Source organism: Cavia porcellus, unplaced genomic scaffold, assembly GCF_034190915.1.
Source record: "Cavia porcellus strain 051 isolate PalLab524CR breed Dunkin Hartley unplaced genomic scaffold, mCavPor4.1 scaffold_10, whole genome shotgun sequence".
In the NCBI taxonomy this organism is placed as follows: Eukaryota; Metazoa; Chordata; class Mammalia; order Rodentia; family Caviidae; genus Cavia; species Cavia porcellus.
In genome coordinates this window covers 83599171-83622433 of record NW_026947493.1, presented here as the reverse complement: position 1 = coordinate 83622433, position 23263 = coordinate 83599171, and the positions used below count along the sequence as shown (strand labels likewise).

Genomic DNA, 23263 nt, shown 5'->3' with positions numbered 1-23263 from the left:
CAGGCCAGGCTCCTCTTGGGGGCACAACGTCATGGTGGCTCACAGCGGTGATAGCCCACGCCAGAAGTCCTTTCCTTCTCAGGGCTGCATGCTATTCCACTGAGCATGCAGACCCTATTGGCTCCTTCCTCTGGGCCCTTGGGCTGCTTCCACGTGACCGCTATCGCGGCGATGCCGTGAGTCCCGGGGTGTCAACCTGGCTTGGAAACGACCCACACTCTTCGGGGTGTGTGCTCGGGGGGGGGGGGGGGGGGGACGGCCACCCAGAGGGTAACCGTGTGCTTCACTGTTTGAGGACTCGCGTGCCGTTTCCACAGTGGCGGGGCCATTGTCCGTGGCCACCAACAGTGCTCCGTGTTCCCAGTCGCTCAGGCCCGTGGCCTGTCGCCCAGGCTTTCTGTCCTCTTGTCGCACCTATGCACAAGCCCAGGGCCTTCGCACTAAGCCGCGCCCCTCCGGTTACATTTTATTCTGAGATGGGATCTCGCTGGATGCCAAGTTTCCTTGCCAAGAAATCGGAGCCCGGCCTGGTCTTCTTGTGCTTCGCCGTCCTGGCTCTAACGCTCAGGTCTGTAAGCCAGCGGTGGGCGGCGGCGGGGGGCTGGGAATTCCATGACGTGTGGCGGTTTCCGGCTGTCTGTCCTCCCCTCCTCCCCCCCCCTCCTCCCCTTCCCCTCCCCCCGGCCTCCCCTCTCCCTCCCCCCCTCCCCGCCCCTCTCCTCTGGTTTTGGTCTTCAGTCAGACCCCGCCCCGCCCATGAGGCTCCCCTCGTTTTTCCAGTTATGGGACTCGAACTCAGGACCTCACTCTCGCCAGCTGAGCTAATCCCCGGCCTGAGGATGCTAACTGTGTTGTAAGCTTTGACTTCAGGAACTTCGAACCTGCAGGCTTTGCTGTTTTCCAAGGTCCTGCTGGGGGACCTGAGGTTCCTGCTGAATTTAGGAGCAGTTGCCTTGGCTACGTCTCGGTTTCCTCCGGCTTCAGGCGCTCAGGGCTGCGGAAGGTCACGGGGGCCTGGGCTCCAGGAGCTGGAGACTGGTGGGAAGGGGCCGCTGGGGCCTGCGCCGTCGGGCTTCTTCCTCCTCGATCCCACTTCCTGCCTTCCATGAGGCGAGCGTCTCTCCTCCGCGGCACCCTCCACCGTGCAGGTCGGTATAGTTCAGACACGGGCCCCCATGACCCTGCCTCCTTTAGTTGTGGTTGTTGGGTATTTTGTCCCAGTAATGAGAAAAGTGACCGAAACAAGGTGCAGGTGTTTTTCTTTTCTTTTTGTGAGACAGGATCTGTGTAGTCCAGACAAACCTCAAACTTGTGGCGATCCTCCTGCCTCAGCCTCCCAAGTGCTGGGGTTCCAGGAGTGTGCCACCAGGCCTGGCTTGGGTTTATCTATTTCTGCAAATATTTAACTACTTTTGATTTTTAAAATCTCAATTTTAATGTGATTCAACTTTGCATTGAACTCCGCAGTGCGGTGGTGGAGTTGGTAAATCAGACTGGAAGAAATGAGGACTGGCATTCCCTGAAGACCGGAGCACCGGGTGTGAGCATCGCGCCTGCGCGGGGTGCAGCACGCCACGCGGAAACGCTGCCCAGCGCGGGCCACGCCACGCGCATGCACAGAGGCCACCATGGAAGGGTTGGCACGCAAGAGCCACAGGTCATCAGGAAGGGCCAGAGCCGGGTGTGGTGGCGCACACCCAGGATCTCAGCACTCAGGAGGCTGAGGCAGGAGGATCCCCAGAGTTCAAGGCCAGCCTGGGCTATATAGGGAGATCTGGCTCAGAAAAGCAATCAATCAATCAATAAACAAGGGACGTTCCAAGCCCGGGCTGGCTCTGTAAGTGTTGCCTGGGTCACCTGACTCTGGCGCACCACAGGACGTCCACAGAATGAAGCCAGCGCAGTGCTGAGGACCTGGCCCGGGGTTCAGAGGTCTGTGACAGTTCTAAGGCCCGTCTCCCACCGCTTTCTTTTGCGCTTGCACAGCCCATCTTCCCCTTTCCAGGCATGCACCCAGACAGGAAGCACAGCGGGGCCCAGACAGAGGCAGCAGCCCCACGAGGACCCTTCGTGCCCAGCAGTGCTGGACTCAGGCGTGGGGGAGGGGGGTCCTCGCGGGATCCTCCTGCCTCAGCCGCCCAAGCATTGGATGGTGGACAGGTGGGTGCCGAGACGCCCGGCCTGTTTTCACTTTGAGGGTACTTCTCCCCCTGGAGTTGCCGTCTCTGGCCTGTGCTGGGATCCTGCTCATGGAGACCCTCACTAACGCCACGTCCCCGCTGCCCAGACTGGTGCCGAAGGACGACACCGGCTCTGTGCTTCCCACTTCCCCCGGCCCGGCCTGCCCACGGTCCGAGCCCTGCTGGTCCTCACTTCCCTGTAGCTCTGTTTGACACCAGAGCTTTATGTTTTTTTTTTTTTTTTCAGAGCTTTATGTTTTAACTGACCGAGTCACACAGACCCCTTCCAATGCTCAAGGTGCCCCGAAGGCCGCTGGCCCTGCGCTCACGACAGGGCTGGGCTTCACATCCTGCTGAGGAGAAGCCGGGTGACGTGGGTCCCGCATCGGTGAGGGTGGGGCAGCCGGGAGGCTGCTGGCTTGGTGGCCTTCCGTCCCCTTCCGGTCTGTCCCTCGGGCTGTACAATGCCCAGACTTTGCCTAAAGAAAAACCACCCCACAGCCTCCGCTAAACGAAGTGCTGGCCTGAGCAGGCAGCAGGAGCGCGGCAGCACCAACCAAGCTGAGGGTTCTCGGCTTCCCCTCTGGATTCCCTGGAGGTGAAACCCCTAACAAAGGGAGCTGCTGGGGCTTGGCCCCAGAGTGCAGTTCAGTGCAGGGGGGGGGGGCGGTGATGCTGGGAATTGAACCCAGGGCCTTTCCACTGGCTACATCCTCCACCACAGTCTTACTTTTAACTTTAGAATCTCTAAATTGCCTCCATGGGACTCGAACGTGCAACCCTCCTGTCTCAGCCTCCCAGAGTGCTGGGATTACAGGCATACACCCCATGCATAGGTCGTAAATGTTTTTGAAAAGCTCTCTGAGGTGATTCTTAAGGGCGGGTGGCATCCAGCACCAGGGCCAGGCTCTTTCATTTGCAGAAAGACCTGAAATTTGTTTGCAAAGGAGCTGTTAGAGCAGACCTGTTATTTGGTGGTCTCTAACCACTGACCCTGGCTCTGTGTGACCTTTACCGTAGGTAAATAATTCTCTTGTCACTAAAGACCTGCAGCCTCAGGCACCTGCTCTGCAGGTGTGGCAGATGTGATTCCCACAGCTCCTCCCTCTTGTGTCAGCCCTTTTGTGTCTCCTAATTGCTCAAATTCCTGAAGACCCCGCAGCTTCAGGGAAGAAGTAGGAGCTGGAGAGAGATAACAGCAGCAACCCGACAGTCCTGGCGAGCTGGACCCTAGACCTGGCAGGAGCACAAGAGTGCAGGTAGCTCGCCACGCATCTGGGCCGAAGATTCAACTCTGTTTTCCCGTTTTTCAAGTGGAGTTCATAGTAGCACCCTCACTGTAGTGCCTGAGAAGATCGAGTTCATCCATGGGCAATAAATCCCCGCTACCCGGCCACCGAGAAAGCTCAGCCGACAGGGTCACTCATCACCGTGCGCCAGGCTCCTAGAAATACAATGAGGCGTGCTCATGTTCGCTCTCACTGCTGAATAGCATACATGTCAGGAACCGGGCACAGTGGGCCAGGAGGATCGCATGTTCCAGGCCAGACCCTGCCTCAAAATTTAAAAAATAAAAAAGAACAGCAAACAATCCCTAGTACCAGGTTTAAAAGAATAAAAAATCAAGGAGAGCGGCAAGGTCTGCAGGAGTGAGGCGGACAGGTCCATCGCCGGGCCTTCACATGGAGGGGACACGTGGCCTGACTTAGTGGGGACTGACCACTCACTGTGGTGGCTCCCTCCTGAGTTTACCTGCCTCACTCACGGAGGAGGAGACACACAGGCATCTGCCTTTCAAAGCCCCAGGTGAGGGCTGGGATGCTTCAGTGCTGACGTGTGTGTGTGTGTGTGTGTGTGTGTGTGTGTGTGTGTGTGTGTGTGTGTTTGGTTGGTTTTTCCAAACAGTATGCTTGTATAGCCCACACTGGCAGTGATCCTCCTGCCTCAGCCGCTGGAGTGCTGTGCCTGCCACCACGCACAGCTCCCCTCCACTCTGAAGAGGTCATCAGGGTCTCACACTTGCTGGGTCAGGCTCCAGCACTGGGCTCTCTTGGCCCCAGCCCTAAGGGCACCTTGGTCACAGACACCGAGGCTGAACCTCTGACGGCTGCACTGGACCTGGTGAGGGCCAAGCGGCAGACACGCTGGGCGGCTTCGCCCACCACCTGCACTGTGACCATGCTCTCTGCAGCCCTGACCTGGCCCCCAGTGGACCTGTGATTTGCACTGAGAGGCCCCAGGGTGGGGGTGGACTCAGGGCTCTCTGGAGTGTGACCCTCACTCCCTTGCCCTAGACTATGAGGGACCTGTCCAGCACGGGAGGGGGCTGGGCTGGACTGGACAGTGCAGGGCGACCCTGCTCAGGAAAGCGCCTTTGACATTACCTCTCAGGCGACTTGCGCACACACACACACGCGCGTGGTATCTCCTGTCCCAGCCAGGCCACACTTTCCCAGCCCAGACATAGTTTGGAGACCCTGATGCCCGGTCCCTGCAGTCTGGTGGACTCCACTTCCCATGCATGGGGGCCAGAGTGGCTTTCAACAGGGGGCCTGCGGGGTGCCTGGGGGTGGCACGGCCCCTGCATGGCCTCTTCCCAGTGCCACCTGTGCCTTGGTCCCTTGGCTTCTTCTGTCTCCAAGAAGGCCTTGTGTGGGGGTCAAGCTTGGGGTTGTATGGGGCCGACTGCATGCAGTTCCAGGGCCTTGAGAATCCTCGCCATGAATGGAGTTAACTCCACAGGGACGGTGGTGTCAGGCCACCATCACTGTCTGCAGCGGCAGTTACCAGAGATTCTCCCAGACACCCAGAACATGCAGCCGCCCCCAACCAGGCCGCAGACTCCCGCCTGAGCAGTCAGCTACAGATCAATATTGTGCCAGCGCTTTTCCTTAAAAAGGGCCCCGATCTCCTGCCCAAATGAGTGTCACACAGAGCATCTCTGCGCTACTCCTGATGCCACTGCTGACCAGCAAACGCCTGGGAGAGGAGGCTGAGAACCTTTGCTGTCATGCATGAGAAGTCCCAGTGGGAGTCTGTGTGGGTGTGACACAGTGGCCTTTTCCATGTGACCCCTCCACCCCATGCATCTGCTGCTTATTCCTGCAAGTGTTCTTTTACATCTTTTGAGACAAAAGTCTTGAACTCACTATGTTGACAGCCCAGACTGTCTTCAGATTCATGGAACCCTCCTGCCTCAGCCTCCTGAAGGCTGGATTGATAGGTGTGCACCACCATGCTCAGCTCTGCAAGTGTTAAGTGGTACTGATTAAGTATTAGTTTTTTCCTTTCTTTTTCTTTTTTTCTTTGCAGTACTGAGTCTCAAACTCAAGGTGCCTTATTCCTGGTAATCTGCACACTGAGCTATATTCCAGCCCTAACCACCAAATGTGATTAGGAAAGAATGAGACCCCACACATCGCGTAGTTCCCCATGTGACGAAAACTGCCATTGATGCAAGCCTCTTATGAATGCCACTTCTTAGACCTTTGTGACGCTCTGCTGATGCTTTGTCTTGGGGAGCTTCGGGGTGCGGCTGCTCTGTGCTGGACGCTGTGAATGCCTGTGTCCCACGGGGCCCGGCATGCAGCTGGGCTTGGCAGGTGCTGAGTGAATGCATCAATGAGGGACGGAGTGATGGTCCTTCCACCAGACAGCAGGGCACCTGATCATGCCCGCTTTAGGGAGGGGAAGATGGATGCTTCGGAAAGAGAAGGGCTCCAGCGGGGCCGGCTGTGCCCTGTGGGTGGGCTCTGGGGCTCTGTGTGACCCAGCCCTGGGTCCTGTGCTGCTTCTCCGTCTGGCTGTGCTGGGTCCTCACTGCTCATCCCTTTCCACCTGCTCTGAGCAGAGCCGTCTGGGGACCCAAGGCTTCAGGTGCTTCTGGGTCGCCCTGGCCCTGGTCCTGGCCTCGGCGGGCAGCACGCAGCCATCCTGCCTGTCCTGCTCCGGGGGCCACTGTGCCTCGAGGCCCCACCCTCCATGGTTTCCCATGGCATCTGCCGCTGCCTGGCACTAGAAATGTGGTCGCCCTCTCCTGCCACCACCTCTGTGGCCTCCACGTTTGCTCCGAATGGTGGCCTTGAGGGTCTCTCTGCACCTGTGGTCCCATGTCTGCTCCCCCATTGTGTGCGTATTACTGGGAAATGAACTCAGGGCCTCGGTGCTGAGCTACACCCCCAACTCTTCTTATTTTTGATTATTGCTTTGAGACATGATCTTGCCAAGCCACTGATTAGCCCAAGCTGGGGCTTGAGCTTGCAATCCTCCTGCTTCAGCTTCCTGGGTGCTGAGGTATAGGTATGTGCCACCACGCCCAGCTTCTCCCACGGCTCTGAAATCATCTCCACACAGCGGTTCCCAGTATTGGTGGGTGTCAGGCGCTCTCGGGCTGGTTCCAATCGTGATCTCTGCTGTGCCAGGCGGGGGTGGAAGCAGGTGTCCTTGGTTCCCACCATGGAGGACGCACATCCGGCAAGCCTAGGTTCCTGCGTGGAACCCTCCCCGGCCCTGTCGGCACCACCTCAGCCCCAGGGGGCCTCCTGCTCCCACAGCAGGACAGCACCGGGGCTAACCACCTAATGCCGGGCCAGAAACCTCCCTAAAGCTCTTGGCCAGCTGCTTAACCTAATGGCCTTTATTTTCCTTGTGAATCTGCTGTCTGTTTTTGTTTGTTTGAGACAGGGTCTGACTATACAGTTCAGACTGGCACTGAACGCAAAGGGGTTCTCCTGCCTCAGCTTCCCAGAGCGCTGAGAGCCGAGCACCTGTGAAGGAATTAGAAGGTCTCGCTCTCCTCATGGCCTCGCAGAGCCTTGGCCCAGAGGCTCAGCCCAGTGCAGCCCCTCCAAGCTCATGAGGTTGGGCCGAGTCACCCTGTCACCCCTCAGCTGTGTCTCCACCTCTGGAGGGCCGGCCCTCCTCCTCCCTGCCCCTCGATCCCTCTCTGCCCCCACTGCCCAGCCCCAGGATGAGCCTGTGGGTTCTGAGTGCGAGGACTTCATTGCACTGCCCGGGATGATGTCACTCTGCTCCGTCTGGCCCGCTCCATCTTTGTGACCAGGCCTGGCTCCTCCTGTCCCTGGTCCTCACCCGTTCCTTCTTCAGATTCAGGCTCACATTTGAATTCCTCCCGAGAGCTGTCCCTTCCTCCAGCCCAGGACTGTCCTCTTCGTGGCTGGCTTCTGCTGTTAACGGTGTTGCCACAGGACTTCGTCTAGAGCAGCACTCAGACTGGACACTCGGGCCGTGAGGGATGAAGGGGCAGGCTGTGCACTGCCCAGCTGCAGAGGTCTTAGCCGGCAGAGACCGTACTGTGGATGTGTGCCCCAAAACCACATAGCACCCGCCCCAGAACCACACAGCACCCGCCCCAGAACCACACAGCACCCGCCCCAGAACCACACAGCACCCACCCCAGAACCATACAGCACCCGCCCCAGAACCACACAGCGACCCAGCAAATACTTTCAATGTATGGCTAAATAAATGAAGTGAATTTGCAATGTTTAGTGTTTTCTGTTAATGAAGAAATTAATGTTTTGCAAAAGGGGGGAAAATAACCTGATTACAAGGCTCTCTTTGCAAATGGCAAAGTATGCAACTGGAAAAAAGATACATAGAGCCAGGGTCCTGAATTCTCAGCATGCGTTCCACTCACCTGGGCGGCCCTAAAAGCTCTCTGACGAGGGGACCCACAGTCTCTGGAGCCTCTCCTCGGGCTGGGAGTGGTGCTGCTAAATCTCTCCCCAGATGTCTTTAATGCGCTGCCAGGGCTGGGAACCTCTGGCCCAGAGAGCAGGCAGGCGTGTCCAAGGCTCTTAAGCAAGCACCTGGCAATCATTAACCTCCTTCAACACCTGGCCTGGGAGCCGGGCGCTCAGCCCCGGGACCCAGCCCTCTCAGCTACGTGGCTTCCTTCCTGAGTTTGGACCTTCGTGCAGGAGCCCAGCGGCCCCGTGGGTCAGGACCAGCATGCTGCCCACGTGGGCCGTTGAGGCTGCAGCTCGGTTGGTACCATTGCCCTCTCCCCACTGTGCTTCTCCTCAGGCAGCTGGCCTCGTGTGTGTGACGGAGGTGCAGCATATGGAGGGTGGGTTCCAGAATATAGTGAATGCTTCCTTACAAAGGTTACCACCGTGAAAGGCGCATGGCTACTCCTACTCCTCACTGTGCTCCCCACTTCCCGAAGCAGGCCCCAAAGTCCTCTCTCCTGAGCGTCTTTACAAAGTGTGATCCCAGGTGCTGCTGCCAGAGCGCCATCCAGGGAGAGGCAGGCTGCCAAAGGTGTGGCACTGCGTCCTCCTCCCCCAGCCACCGTGTCGCATCTGCACTGTGTGACTTCTGGCTCTTCCCCGAGTCAGGATGACCGGGAGAGGGAAACGGCGGAACTGATTCAGGACGTCAAGGCAGACACTTTCGAAAGAGGACTTCGGAACGGCTTCAGAAAGCGGCGGGCACAGGTGTATTCTCAGCAAAAGGGAGGACTCTGAGGCTAATGACGTGCTTCTTACTGTGACAGGTTTTTGAAATTCAAACACTACCATATTTGAGATTGTGCAATGTATTTATGTCTACTCTTATAGAGACATGTTTTGCTGCTTTTGACACCTACAGTTCACTTGTTTCGATGTGCTGTGCTCAAGGCTGTCTCGGACTGTTTCTGTTCCACTCGGTCCCTGGTGCTTGCACGACACTGCTCAGGGCTCTTCTCCTGCATTTTGTCATCGGTGGTCCACCGACATTCACCATGCTGCTCCCAGCCCTGACACACTGCCATGCTGAAGCCCACCATTCTCACGCTCCTGTGCCAGTCAGCTCTCCAGGTGGGGTGGTGCAGTATCAGAAACCCACGGCCTAATGGTTTCCGGGGACCCAGTCAGTGGTCAGCTGGCTCTGGGGTAGAAAGATGGCAGGTGGGTGGTGGCCAGGAATCCGATCCGGGGACAGTGTCAGAGAGGGAGGTGTTTGGCCCTGGTCATGGACCCCAAGGCCAGGCCTGCACGACTACCTAAACCCACCCGGAAATGTGTCCCACCAGTGCCCCCGCTGGTCTAAAGCCCAATCAAGTTGATATCCACCCCGAGTGACACCTTCCTGAGACCTTCCTGAGAACTGCCTGATTAAATGCCTTCGTGATGGTAGCTTCAATCTTACACTTACATTCAGTCACACCACTGGTATTTTTACACCAATATGTGCAAAGATAAAACCCAAATGCTTTATGTATTGTATTGTCTATGATAAAGGCCCCAAACAACATGTATGCATGCTGTAAGAAACAAGCCAACACTTCCAAAGCCACAGAGAGGGCCAAGACTCCGGGTCTCAGATTTATTTACCCTGATCTCCTCTCAGGTTGGATCTTACCAGAAGGGTCTTCTCAAGTGAAGTTTAGAGCGCTTTCTCTCTCTTTTTCTTTTTTGTCTTTTTGAGACAGGGTCTCACTATGTAGTTTAGGCTGGCCTGAAACTCACCTTGTAGCACACGCTGGCCTCAAATGCACAGCAAACCTCCTGCCTCAGCCTCCCAAGTGCTGGGATTACAGGTGTGTGCCACCACCCCTGGAGAAATTTAGCCATATCTGGAGTGGTTTTCAAACTCCCATGGATCTTGGCAGCCCTTCTTATAGGCTAAGTAGGGCCAAAGGCAAAATCTTGGTTTGAGAAATCAGGCAGTGGGCATTCAGCCCAATTTCTACAGACAAAACGAGGCAGAAGCCGAAATCCCAATTAGGAAAGAATAAACTTCTGGCGGAGTGCTGTTCATTAAGATCAGCTCCAGAAGCCTCACGGCACCAGTGCTGGGGAGATCTCTACCTTCCGCTGGCACGCGCCTGAGCTGTGTAGTGTGCCGGCCTGCTGTGCGGTGACTGCACCGACAAGACTTCCGAGCCGGCATCTGTGTTTTAAAGCCGCTGTGACTTGAGCAGACGGAGGTTAAACCAAGCCTCCGGATCTTTCCTTCATTTGACCGGAAGCCTGTACAGCTGTTGCACTCTGGCGCGGGGGTTAAAACCGCAGGACACTTACTAGCTCTGTCACCTCACACAGGACAGAAAGGTCATCTTCTCCGTACCTCGGTTTCCTTATCTGTAACGCAGGCATGGAGGCAGCGTCTGCTTTGGGAGGTGGTGGAAGATTTAAATGATTTGTGTATAGAAAGTAGTGAACAGAGAGTGATCAGTGCTGCAGACCTCTGCAGCTGTACTGGGATGCGTTACACATCTGTGGAATTCCGGTCAGAACTGCACTTTTTGGCTGTGAGCAAGACTCCTTTCCATGCTGGCCCTCGTGTCCTCTTTCTCTGGTGAGCCCCATGGCCAAGTTACAGGGCACCTGCATGCAGGCGGAAGGTTCTTTCTCAGACACTCTAAGGTGTGCAGGGGGTCTTGCCTACGATTGTGTTTTCTTAATGTTTTCTATCTGCATATTCATGAGATGTGAACACTAATAGCTTTTTGTTCAACAAAGCCGAGCTGCTGGGTTTTTCTCTGGCCCATTTTAACCAGTTTTACTCTGTTTTTTTTTTAAATTTACTTCCCTCTCTCCAGAGCTCCTGCTGCAGTTGGTGCTGACTGGCTCAGGACACAGCTAGATCTTCCATCCTGCTGCTTTATATCCTCAGTCCTCCCCCGTTTCCCACAGGGGAACCTCCTGTTACAGTAACAGAGCAGGGCAGACTCAGAGGGGTATGTGTGTGTGTGCATGAGTGTGCACGCGTGGCGTTGATAGCAAGCACGATTTCACACCGGCCTTTCAGCCTCCGTGTGTGTGCGCCGTGGAAGGTTACGATCAGGCGCGGCCGTGAAACATGCTTGCCTTCTGCAGATAGGAAGCTGGACATGTTTCAGTTGCTTCCCTGAGCCACCAATTGATTCACGTTGTCTTGTGACATTCAAGTTTAGACGCATTGCCTCAGGAACGGTGCTTTCCACCTGGGGGTGTGACCTGTGTGTGTGTGTGTGTGTGGCTGGGCTCAGATCCGGGCTGTGAGCATGCAAATGCTCACCCCTCATGCACCAAGTGGTTCCTGGGGTGTCACTGTGCCCTCTGCCGTGAGCGTGGCCCCTTCCGACATGGCTGACCCAGTGGCCTTAGTTCTGTTTCTGCAGCCGGAGATGGCGAACCTTTTAGTTTTCAGCAACACACAGCCCACTGGGGCCCGCGTGCCCGTCGGCTCTCCAGCACTGCTCTGGACATTCCAGGGATTTCATGAAGGCCACCTTCGCTGCTGCTCGCTCCCTTTTCAACAGCAGTGTAAGTTTCATTGCTTTCACTGTTTCCCTTCTTGCCTTTTCTCAGAGAGGACTTGCAAGGGCTCTTTTAAGAAAATGTCCCTTTGTCACCTCAGGCGGCCTGGGGGAAGCTTCCGTCTCCTCTGCAGGGCTCAAGTCCAACCGTGCTTTCTGCAGAAGACACAGGGGCCCCGCAAGGGCGGGGAGAAGGGAGGACAGCGGGGAGTGAGCTCAGCCAGCCGGACCCCAGGCTGGAGTCTGAGTCACTGCCACCCGGCTTCCGCCTCACTGGCCGGGTCAGCCTTGGGGACGCTGCTGTGCTGGGCAGCTGCCCTTGCTGAGACTCACGGAGGACAAGTCATCCTGAGAAGACCTGGACGAGACGCAGGAAGCCTTTGGTGTGTGCGGCCCTATGTGCTATCTACACTGTTCCAACACACCCCATCTGAGCTCCCAGAATCAGGGCCAGTGAGCTCAGGAGGTCTGGGGTCCAGAGGTGCCTAGACATGGCCTGGCGTTGGTCTCTCACCTTCCCAGTCTATGGGAGCTGCTGTGGCGATGTCAGAATTAAATGTTATAATGTACAGAGTAAGCCCTAGAGTAGACTAAGCCCCCGAGCAGAGTGTGGTGGTGTATCCCTGTAATCCCAGGATTTAGGAGGCTGAAGCAGGATACCCACGAGTTCAAGGCCAGCCTAGGCTACAAAGTGAGTTCCAGTCCAGTTTGGACTATATGGTGAGTTCAAGTCCAATCTGTCTCAAACAAAAAAACAGAAAAACTCAGCAAACATCCTTAGGATGTGCTGGTAACAAATGACACCACTGCTATTCCCTGGCTTTCCATGTTTGCAGAGCTGCCCCTACAAATCCCCCTTTCCTAAAGCTGTCTGGAACAGTGGGGACAGGAACCCGCACACACCTTGGCGTGCAGCTGCTCCTGCAGAAAGCAGCATCTACACTGCTTATGATGGTGGGAGGGGAGCCCAAGCAGCAGGAGCTCTGGGGAGAGGTGGGTTAGAGGTCGGGCTAGGCTGGACAGGGCTACTGGGGAAGGCCAGTGAGGCCAGGTGACCATTAGAGGATGCCTGCAGGCCGCTGTGTCAACTCACATGCAAAACCTCGGTGCTCTAAATGCACAGGGAGGAGGTGGGTCGAGTCTGGAGGACTTGGGAGGCACAGCGGTGGGATCTGTGGTTCACTGGAGATGGTACCTTTGATCCCGGAGCCAACAAAACATTTGCCGACTCTGCCCTAAAGGACACGTGCAAGTCACCTGAAGAAAAGTGGGGTCACCTTGGGACTAGTACGCTAAGTGAAACTAATCAGATTCATCGATTCTCCTACACGAGAAATCCAAAGTACAAACAATTGAAAGCCGGGTGTGGTGGCGGCACACGCCTGTGTCCCAGCACTCAAGAGGCTGAGGCAGGAGGATTGCTGCAAATTTGAGACCAGCCTGGGCTACAAGTGAGCTCAAGGCCACCTGAACTGAATGGTAAGACTCTGTCTCAAAAAGACAAAAAAAAGAACAAAAAAACAAAGTATGAATGATGTAAAGGGCAAAGACAAGACACAGGGACACAAGGGGTGGACCCTCTACAGGAAGGAAGCGGTCTTGTGGATAGGAAGTGGGCAGGGCTGAGGGCCCCGCCCCATGCCCAGAGACGACTGTATTCACTGGGCAACTCTGGAGGACACTGTCGGGCCTGGCAAGGCCTGGACTGTCCTCGCCCAAGGGCTCGGAGGCCGGCCTCCAGCTATCGAGCCGAGGTGGCCAGGCCCAGGTACTGCTAGACCGGAGGTGGGTCAGGAAGCTCAGTGGTGCGGGGCAGTCCAGGCGGGCAGGACCTTGCATCACCCAGCACGCTTTCCTCCAAAGAGCCTCCTCTCTGGTCGCACCGCACCCAGTGATGTTTAGCTCTAGCCTAAAACCCTTGACCCCTCACAGCAGCGGGGGCTGGGTCCAGGCAGCAGAGAAAGGTCTGGAATCCCAGGGCTGGCAAGACAGGCCCTGAGGTGCTGGTGGTGGTGGCCAGCGGACACCTGACCCCTCTCCCAGCTTGGTGGCCAGGCACTTCATACTGGAGCTGGGCCACCCAGGCCTCTATTTTAATGTTTTGTATCAAGTTTATAAATTCATAAGTTTCATGTCAACAACAGCAAATCTGTTGACTTTTTGTTTTTTGGTACTTAGGGTGGGACCCAGAGTTTTGCACTGAGCTATATCCCAGTCATTTTTTACTTTTATCTTGAGACAGGGTCTTCTCTGAACCCAGGATGGTTTCCAACTTGCCATCCTCCTGCCTCAGCCTCCTAGAATACTGGGATTACTGATGTGCCCCACTGCACCTTTTTAAAATGTTTACCATATGCAAGGCTGTGTACAAGGCAGGTGACATCAGTTCCTCACAGTGATGCTAGCAGGTAAAAAGGACATTTGTTAGACTTAGGACACATGGGATTTCTGTGTGGTTTTGTGTTGCTGTTACTGTCTTGAATGTGTGGTACTGGGGTTAGTGCCTACCAGTGAGCTACACTCCCAGCCCTTCTCTAGTTTTCATTTTAAGACAGCTGGTCTTGCTAAGTTGCTCAGGCTGGCCCCAGATCTGCATCCTCCTGCCTCAGCCCCCCCGTGTATGCATCCCCATGCCTGGCTTGAAGCTTGTACTAAAGCAGCAGCGTTGCCTTCTGTGGGTTCCTGGGGGGTCTTCCTGGGAAGGGCGGTGCCTCTTTGCTCAGCAGACTTCTTGGCAGCCTCTCTGGGGATCATGGTGTCCACAGTGCTATGAGTCAGGGGCCCAGGAGGCCGCTCCCATGGCTTCCGGCTGGGGACGCCTTCTTACATGTCCTCTGTCCGTGTGCGGAGGTGGAAGTCGGAGAGAGAAGCTGCTGGAGCCCCCGGGGCATCTCCTGCTCTCCTGGGAGCTCTGGGAGCGGCCGGGCTGGTTTGGCGCTGGGGACAAGTTTGAGCGGGGACAGAGCAGGAAGCACCAGTTCCGGCCACGCACAGCCAGGCCCTGGGCGCCAGGTGGAACAACCTGTCCAGCCTGCGCTGGGACAGGCCTAGGGCAGCACCGCCCTGTCTCAGCAGCCGGCGAAGGGCTGGTCCCGGGAGCCCCATCCCCTGCCGGCTCCCACTCCCTGCACCCACACCACGTTCCCCCGGGTGCAGGGGCAGCTCATCCCGCCTCACTGCCCCAGTCAGGAGCCCGGATGCCAGTTCTGACTGTGCATTTCTTATGTGCAGAATAAAAATGAGACTCAGTGACAGCAAAGCTATCAGAATAGATCACCTCTTCCAACTGAAAGAGAAGGAGCTCAGGAGTTGAACGTGCCATCCTTGCTGGCCCAGGTGACCCCGTCCCCACTCTGGGTGGCACCACCAGAGAAAAGAACACAGAGGGGGGCTGGGGCACAGCTCAGGGGCAGGACAGCTGCCCAACATGGCAAAGAGCAAAACAAAAGCAACGACCACACCAAGCATGAAACTGGGCAGGAGGCGGCTGTGGCTTTCCTCGCTCTGGGAGGACATCAAGGGGGAGCGCTCTGGTGACCCTCCCAGGGTGGGCAGTGAGCAGGGGTGTGGCTGCAGGCCCCACTGCCAGCCCAGGGCCGGGAGGGAGGAGACTGTCATCCGAGTCACCGCGGCTTCAGCCATGCAAGGGATCTCCTTCTCCACGTGGCCAGGGCACACAGCCCGTGACAGCCATGGGGCCAGGGTGCTTCGATATCATTTTCTGAGTCCTGTCCACCCCACTGTGCTCCCTGGGCTGTCCCAGGTGCTGGTCCAGAAGCCAGAACAGCACACAGCCAGCTCTGCAGGCCCGGAGAGGGTGGGAAGTGGGGCTGTCACCCGTTACAGTCATCCCCAGCTCCCGAAGCTGAGCGGGAATGCAGAAGGATGGGCAGGTCAAAGGTGTGCGGGGTTAGGGTTTCGTGGGAACCTGTGTGTGTTGGGACAGCCCCAGCCCCAGCTCCTGGCTGACCTGTTTGACAGGTAACAATTAGAGAGTAAGAGTTGGCGGCTGGAATGTGAGGCGGTGGGGCCGGCCTGGCCGGGCGGGCGGGTGGAGGATCTGGTTTACCTGCTGGGCAGGTGGGGCGCTGCCTGCCCTGCCGGGGCAGGCGTGTGCAGGCTCCACATTCCTGAGCATCGGCTTTCTCCTGGGCAGGGATGACTGCAGGCACTGAGGGTGGGGCTGAGCCCTGGCTGCAAGCCGTTAGCTATTTGCAAGGTAAAGAAGCAAAATAAATAGCTCCCTAAAGACGGCTCAAGGTTTTATGTCCAAAATGAATGTGTGCTTTTTGTCTTAAGACTTGAGAAACTCCAAACTGGTAGGAAATGCCAAAGACAGTAAGAGGAGGACTCTTCTTTTTTCCTTTTAAAGAGGGTATAATACTGTCCAGAGCTACCTGCGCTGTCTGCCCTGACAGTCGCCAAATGCTGGCTGCTTCTCCGACATCCCCAAAGCAAAGCACTATCCCCCCTCCCCCCAATACATCATAGATGCCATGCCCTTTTCAAAGTTAAAACGTATCCTCTTGGGGCACGAGGCTCTGGCTTCCATTTCTAGTGCCGCAAAAAAACAAAAACAAAACAGACTGCTTTTGTGAAGCATACTTGAGGAAACTGGTTGCAAATACGCAGCCGGGGGTTTAATCGGAGATTAGGGTCATATTCCACACAGTGTGCGCGCCCGACACGCACAACCTAGAAGCTACGGGGAGCAGACCATGAATGCAACGAGATCTTCTTTTGCATTTTGGGGGATTTTGTCAGCACCCGCCCAGTTACGGTTGAGTCAAACCCAGAGAGACCAGGACTTAAGATCATGATGCAATAGGGAACAAGGCTAAAACACGCTCAGAACTCTGAAATTCCCCGAGTAATCCACCTTGGTTTTTTTTTTTTTAACGTAAACTCTCTGGAAAATAATTTTCCCTCTCTTTTCACAGCGTTTCTTTGCACATGGAAATGAGGAGGCCGAGTCCCTAGGGGGGGGGTCTGAGGTCCCTCACCCTCCTGCCCAGGGGTGGAGAGGCCAGGAGAGGCAGGCAGCTGGGATCGCTGGAGGCGCCTGCCGCTTCAAAGAGTTAATTAGTGCTGAGCAGAGAGGGTTTTAAATTCAATTGGCAGAAAACTAACAGGTGAAGCAACTTAACTGTCTCCTTGTTGACTGTGGCCAGCAGTAAAACTGCCGCTAATGTGGTACCTTAACTCTAAGTCGGCAGCAGGAAGGTTGCTTTTCACAGTTACCAGGACTCATCAAAAAATCAGAAATAATAACAATAATAATATTAATAATAGCCGGAACAGTCACGCGCAGTAACTGAGCTCGTGCTGGCGCCCACATTTTCTCTCTGTCTCCACGACAGACCTCAGGCAGACAGCACCACGAGCTCCATTTTACAGACAGGGACACTGAGGCACAGACAAGTTCCAGAACTCATCTACAATCCTGCTGCTGGTGGAGGGCAGCACCGGGATCGAACACAGATGGCACATTCACTCATCAGTTACTGAACTGTCCGGGGACAGGGCCTGGCAAGGTTGCAATACGAGGGTGATGGAGATAGGGCCGGTGCTTCCCCAGGAAAGTGGGCTGACTGTGGCTGTGACCCCAGATCCTGTTCTGTTAACGCTCCCTCGTGGGCCTTTGGGTAGGGCACACATTTTAGATTCTCTCTCCCTTCCTCCTAGTTCCCCATGTTAGGGTATTAGGTTTTGAACCCAGGGCCTTCACACTGAGTTCCATCTCCAGCCTCTTTGTTTACGGTTTATTTAGCGACAGGGTCTCCCTGAGATGCTTAATTAGCCAGGCTGAGCTAGAATTGGTGATCCTCCTGCCTCAGCCTCCCAGAGTGCTGGGATCAGGGGTGTGGGCCGTCATGCCCAGCTGCAAAGCATCTTATCAGTAACAAACATTTGCATGTGGGTTCTTGCCCCAGAGGTGGAACCAACAGAAGCTTATGGATTCTGACCCAACCTAGCTCGAACCTGATCCTTGAGTGGAGGCACCTTTCGAGTTGAGCTGTCCGCTTCCCTGAGACCCTGTCTCTGCCTCTCAACCGCGCCTGTGTCTTCTGACAGCGTCCGGGAAGGCTGAAGACGCTCTGTCCCTCCCGTGGGCACTCTGCCCTTGATGGTGCTCACTCCTCGATGTCTGAAGCCACGCGAATGCCGACTGCCTCCTAAGGGAACGGAGTAGAAAAGTGGCAGCCACACAGGTGAGAGTCAGCAGTAGCAGGCGGTGTGTGGGAGGCCTGCCTTGAGCCCAGCCCTCTGCCCAATGCTGCTGCACCCGGCCCTGTCGCACAACACAGCCACGGTGACCATCAGTACGCGCTGCACCTGCTGCTGCTGGGGGAGAACCAGAGAGGCTGATGACTCACCTGTGCTCACACAGCTGAACCAGGCGGAGCTAAGACGCAGAACTGGGTCCTCCGGCTGAGCAGGTGAGGGCCTGCAAGGCTTCGTGGTTCCGAGAGGTTCTGCTCCATTCTGCTTGGGACGAAGCCTGTCAAAATTGTTCCATTTGGTTGCTCTTTGAATGGCTTCCCACATTAAGAAAAACAACCGAGCAACACGAAGCCTTTTGTTTGTCCCAGGAGTGGGCATGAGCCCAGGCAGTGTGGAGCTGTGTCCTAGCCCTTTCCAGAATTCCCTAACTTGGAGCTGGTGCTGTATCGCCCCTGCGGGCCTGGCACCTGTGATCCTCTTGCCTCAGCCTCCTGTACAGCTGGAGTTGCAGGTGTGTGTCTCCGCCCCGGCTGCAAAGCTGGCCATGCGGGGAACCGTCTAACAGTCCCTATGGAGGGCTGCGGGAGCTGGCATGGAACCAGGTGGCCCAGCCTGAGCCGAGCCAGGACGCCTGTGGGCACAAATGTGGCCCACTTGGTTTCCCCGGCTGCCCCCCATGGGCTCTTCTCTCTGAACTTGGAAATTCCAGGCCAGGACACATCCACCATTGCTGCAGGAAGGCCGTGTGCCGAAGGCCGTGTGCCCTAGGCCGCCATCCACGCTGAGGCTGGGGAGTCCTTATCGGTCCTGCTCTTGGGTGGCCACCGGTGGTCCTCAGGCTAGTGTCCACAAAGACCACACTTCTAGAGGCTGGCAGGAGCAGTAGCTGCCTGGCCATTGCCAGGCTGATGGGTCAGATGCAGCACCCCGGGCTCAGGTTGGGCAGACACCGGGCATCTGTCCTGTGCTGTTCTCTGTCTCAGTCACTTTCTTGTTGCCGAGACAAATTATTATTATTATTATTTTTGTCTTTTTCCTTTTATCGGTACCGGGGATTGAACTCACGACTGCCTGCTTGCAAGGCAGGCGTTTATGCCGCTGAGCTAAATCCCCAGCCCCTAGAGACAAATTATCAGACACCAGCAAATGAAGGAGAGACTTGTTTGGCTCATATCTTAGTCCACAGTGGGCTGGCTCCAAGGCAGCACAGTGCAGGGCAGGGGCCTGGCGGAAGAGAGCTGCTCAGGGCATGGCACACCGAGGTGGAGAGGGGAGCCCAGGGGTGGAATGTGCCTTTCCCTTCAGTCACATGCACAGTGACTACCTCTTCCGAGCAAGCCTCCATCAGCAAGTCAGCTGTGAGCTCCCTGGTGCCAGCTTCCCAAAAGCCTCACTTTGAGTGCATGAGACTCCTGGGGAGGAGCATCTAGGTATCACCACAGCACAGTTCTCCCCTTTACAGACAGTGGCTCCTGTACGCTGCCTCCGTTACTTTGTCCCTTCCCTGCTCCGTGTGTCTGCTTATGCATCTGTGCAGGGCCCCAGGTGGCCACTCAGGGGCCACATAGCCGCCATCTCCCACATCTAGTCCCAGGCGCGGCTGAATTCCTGACAGAAGCATTTGGCCGGCGCAGGGTGGAACAGGACTGTCTCGCAGGCTAGTGGCTCATGGCTGGGCTGTCCCTGGGACCCCATCCTCACCAGGTGCCAGGAGCAGGGTCTGGGGAGACAGGTTTCCCTGGTCTGTTGTTACTTAGCCAAAGCCTCAACTTGGTCCGGAAACAGCAGTGGGCCCTCCAAAGTGTCTTCTCACATGGTAGCAGTGCTACCCAGACGGCAGGCACGTCCTTCCACGCCGAGCATTTCCTTCGGGGTTGATTTTCCACTACTTTCTTCTAGTTTTTAGAATTGTGAAAGGGCAGCACACCAGCTCACATTCCTTAGGAAGTGGTTCCCTTGAAGACCCCCCGAGAATCTGGAAATCCTTTTCTTTCTTTTTTTGGGGGGGGGCTTTTTGAGACAGGGTCTCGATATGTAGTTCAGTTTAGGTTGGCTTTGAGCTCACTCTGTAGTCCAGGCTGGTCTTGGACTTGCCATGATCCTCCTGCCTCAGCCTCCTGAGTGCTGGGGTTAGAGGTGTGTACCTCCACCTCTGGCAATTGGCAATCCTTTTCTGAGATGGAGACAGGACATAGACCTTCAGCAGCCATGTGTTCCTATGTGCTGCGTGAGCTGGCACTCCAGGTTCCAGCTGGTTTCCAGCTGAAGAAGAGGCAGAAGGAGGACCCCAGGCCATGGGCCAGGGAGAGGAGACAGGAAGAGGTGAAGGGAGTTAAACAGCAGCACAGAGGTAGAGACCAGGCAGAAGATGCAGCTGGGGCAGTGACGACCCCACCAGGAGCAGACATCAGACACAGGCTGCTGTGGTGGACACTAGCAGCTAGAGCTGCCAGTGGGAACCCGGGAAAGGGACGTGGAAAGGGGAGCAGAGCTGGGCTCAGGCAGGGTGGACTCAGGCCATTCCCATCGGCCCCTGCTGCCAGGTGCCGTGCAGAGCCCAGGTGCCCTGTGTGTGCAGCTTGGACCCTTGTGTCCTCTTAGCTTCTGTGCCTCATGGACTCTGACCACAGGGGCTTCCGGAGGATGTAAAGCTGTGACCAGGAAGAGGCCTCAAACCACATTCGATGTGAAGGGTGGGAGGAAATCTGAGAAGACCTGTAGGCCCAGCCTGGGATCGCCCGTAATCTGTGTAGCCCTGCCTGGTGCTGTCACAGCTGGGAGCGGGTTTCAGGGCTGAACCCCAGTTTTGGAACACTCTTTGATGGAGTCTCGGAGAATGTCTTTCTGCACACATCTCGGCAGAAGGGGGCAGCAGACTGGATTACCCAGGAGCCTCTGGGCCTGGCTCTGGGTTCCAGACTTGGGCCCTGAATGAGCCAGGGCTGAGGACTTAATGTTGCATCCTTTGGGGGTGAGGTGGTGACAGAAGCCTCTGCTAGTTGGTTACAAATGTTCCAGGTACAAATCTCTAAGGTGGGAATCTGGTGACCAACAAAAACAACTGCAGAAAAGCTCTACGGAGTCTCAGCTTCACTCACCACTCTCTTTCAGGGATTCAAGGGCTGCTGGAGGCATTCTAAGTGAACGGGTGACTTGAAGGCCAAGGACATCTTGGACCAGCTTAAACTGACAACAAGGAACCAATGGTGCACATGGGGGTGTTATTGATGCTATAAAAACCAAGTGTGCATTCGCAGTAGCCTGTGGGTACGGCCAGCTGTGCAGAGCAAGCGCCACCTGGTTGCGGCCATGCATCCAGGGTCCCGGCTGCGTCTTCACTTCAGCGGCTGGAGTGGGAGGCGTCCTGTTCAGTGCTCCTCAGGTCAGCAGCCCACGTGCTGCCCCTTCCCAATTTTCACCGCAACATCGTTCTATACAGATGCGTCTATATGGACATAGATTTGCTTTATTTTTGAGATAGGGTCTCAAAAATGTACTCAGAGGTGACCTTGAACTCACAGCATAGCCCAGGCTGGCCTCAGACCCACAGTGATCTCCTGCCTCAGCTTCCTAAGTGCTAGGATTACAGGTGTGTGGCACCACACCTGGTTCTCAATCATATTTCATGATTTTAAGTGAATCCACTTTTTAAAAACTTTTATTTTTATGTAAAATGATTAGTTTTTCTCAAATCAGTTTTATTTGTGAATTCAGAATCTGGATGGGGCTGGGAATATAGCTCAGTGGCACAGTGCTTGCCTACCAAGCACAAGATCATGAGTTCGATTCTTGGTACCAAAAAAAGTTAAAAAATCCCCAAACTTTGATGGGGTTTATATTCTTAAATTAAATGAAATAAAGTTATAACTTTAAAAGCAATTCTACAGCTGAAAACCAGGCATAAGCCCAGGCCAGCCTGAATACATAGTGAGACCCTATCTCAGAAGAAACCACCCAGCTAGTTATCGCACACTCATGAGATACTGTGGTATGCAGGCCACATGGAAAGCTCTGTGTGACTCTGAAGGTGGCCAGGCAGGAGGGGACACTGGAGGTCTGCCCAGCTGGTCTGTGGAATGGGGCCATTGGGCCCCAGGCTCTTGGTCACTCGCCTTCTAGAGCCAGGAATTTAGCTCAGTGGCGTAAGTGCCTGCCTGTCACTCACGTTCTACAGTGCCATGTCCTTGTCTGAAGAAGCTGGGTTAAACCTGCCCTTGTGTTTCTGTCTGTCTGTGATCTCCCTTCGCCCTGGCAGGAGACGACCTCGAGGTCGGTGCGGTGCGATGACAAAGCCAGGGCTTGACTCTGTCCGCTCAGGGAGATGGAGCCCTGAGCACAGCGTGTGACCTGCCTAACCCCGCAGAGGGTCAGGAACTTGCCTTTCAGGGCGGGTGAAAAGCCCCCTTCTCTGCTATGGATGAAGTCAGAGGGGAAGGCGGCAAACATGGAAAAGGAATTGGCGGGCGGCTTCGGAGGAGTCTGATTCCTGCCCAGCATCCTAACTGCCCCCCACAGTCTTGTGCAAAAGGAAAACCTGGTTTAATTACTTCACAGCTAAGACTCAGCGGTGATGAGCTAGGAGAACAGGAGCGTTAATTAATAACGTGTCACCCAGCTCATAAATGGAAAGTTAGCTAATCTCACTGAGCTGTCAGCTCCTTATTTAAAAGAGAAATCTCAATTAGGTGACCTGTGAAACTTCTGCCAGCTCTGAAGTCCTCTGACTGTAGGAGTTTGACTTCTGCTTCTTTAAACAAAAATTTCTACATTTTCAGTTTGGTAGAATTCTTTCTAATCTGTTTGCCTTAGAAGACAAGAATGATGTTAACTTTTAGGGTTTTGATCCATTAAACATTTTCCTATGTAACTGTTTTGCTGAGCATGGAGATATATATACCTGTCATCCTAGCACACTCTGGGAGGCTGAGGCAGGAGGATCACAGATTTGAGTCTAGCCTGAGCATCTTGGGAACTTTGCTACAGCATATTTAAAATAAAAAAATGAAATAAGAGCTGGGGTTTAGCTCAGGGCAAAGGATCTGTGCTCAATACTCAGTATAGAAACAATAATCACCCCTCAAAACAAAATTCCTCTACAAAAATATACGCAGTTTTTCTTTAAGATTTGGAAGCATGATTTGTCTGTAGCGCAGCTGAATCAAGCCTTTCTATGGCCACGTGACTATCCCATGCATTCGCTTTGTTCCCTCTCTGCAGGTATGGCCCACGTGCCCGTTAGTACTTGGCAGCAGGGCACCATGGTTTAGAGCGCAGCCCTGGGAGAGAGCGAGCTTGGGCTCGAGTTCCACTTCCACTACCTGTCACCCAGACGACCATGGGTGAATCACAGCCTCCTCCAGGTTCCGTGAGCCCCAGAAAGGCATGGTGCTGATGCCAATCACAGGGTTGGCAATGACCCAGAGGGAAGGGGAGCACTAAGGACCGGGTCTGCGCCCCTCGCACAGCGTCTGTTACCGCTTCCCAGGGTCGCTGTGGGTGAACTGTGTCTGTTCTCGCACCCCAGCTCCTAGGTGGAAATCCCTGATCCTGTACCTCCGAATGGGGCTGAATTTTGAAATTCAGAAATAGAATCTTGAAGAGGTAATTA

General features: G+C 55.3%; 1 long non-coding RNA gene across 1 annotated transcript; it reads left to right on the top strand.

Moving 5' to 3' along the window:
- Positions 1-727: 727 nt before the first annotated feature.
- LOC106025739 (uncharacterized) lies at positions 728-4027 on the top strand. Its single transcript, XR_002789296.2, has 3 exons — positions 728-1148; positions 1468-2160; positions 2428-4027. It is a non-coding gene; the product is annotated as an uncharacterized LOC106025739 (long non-coding RNA).
- Positions 4028-23263: the final 19236 nt, after the last annotated feature.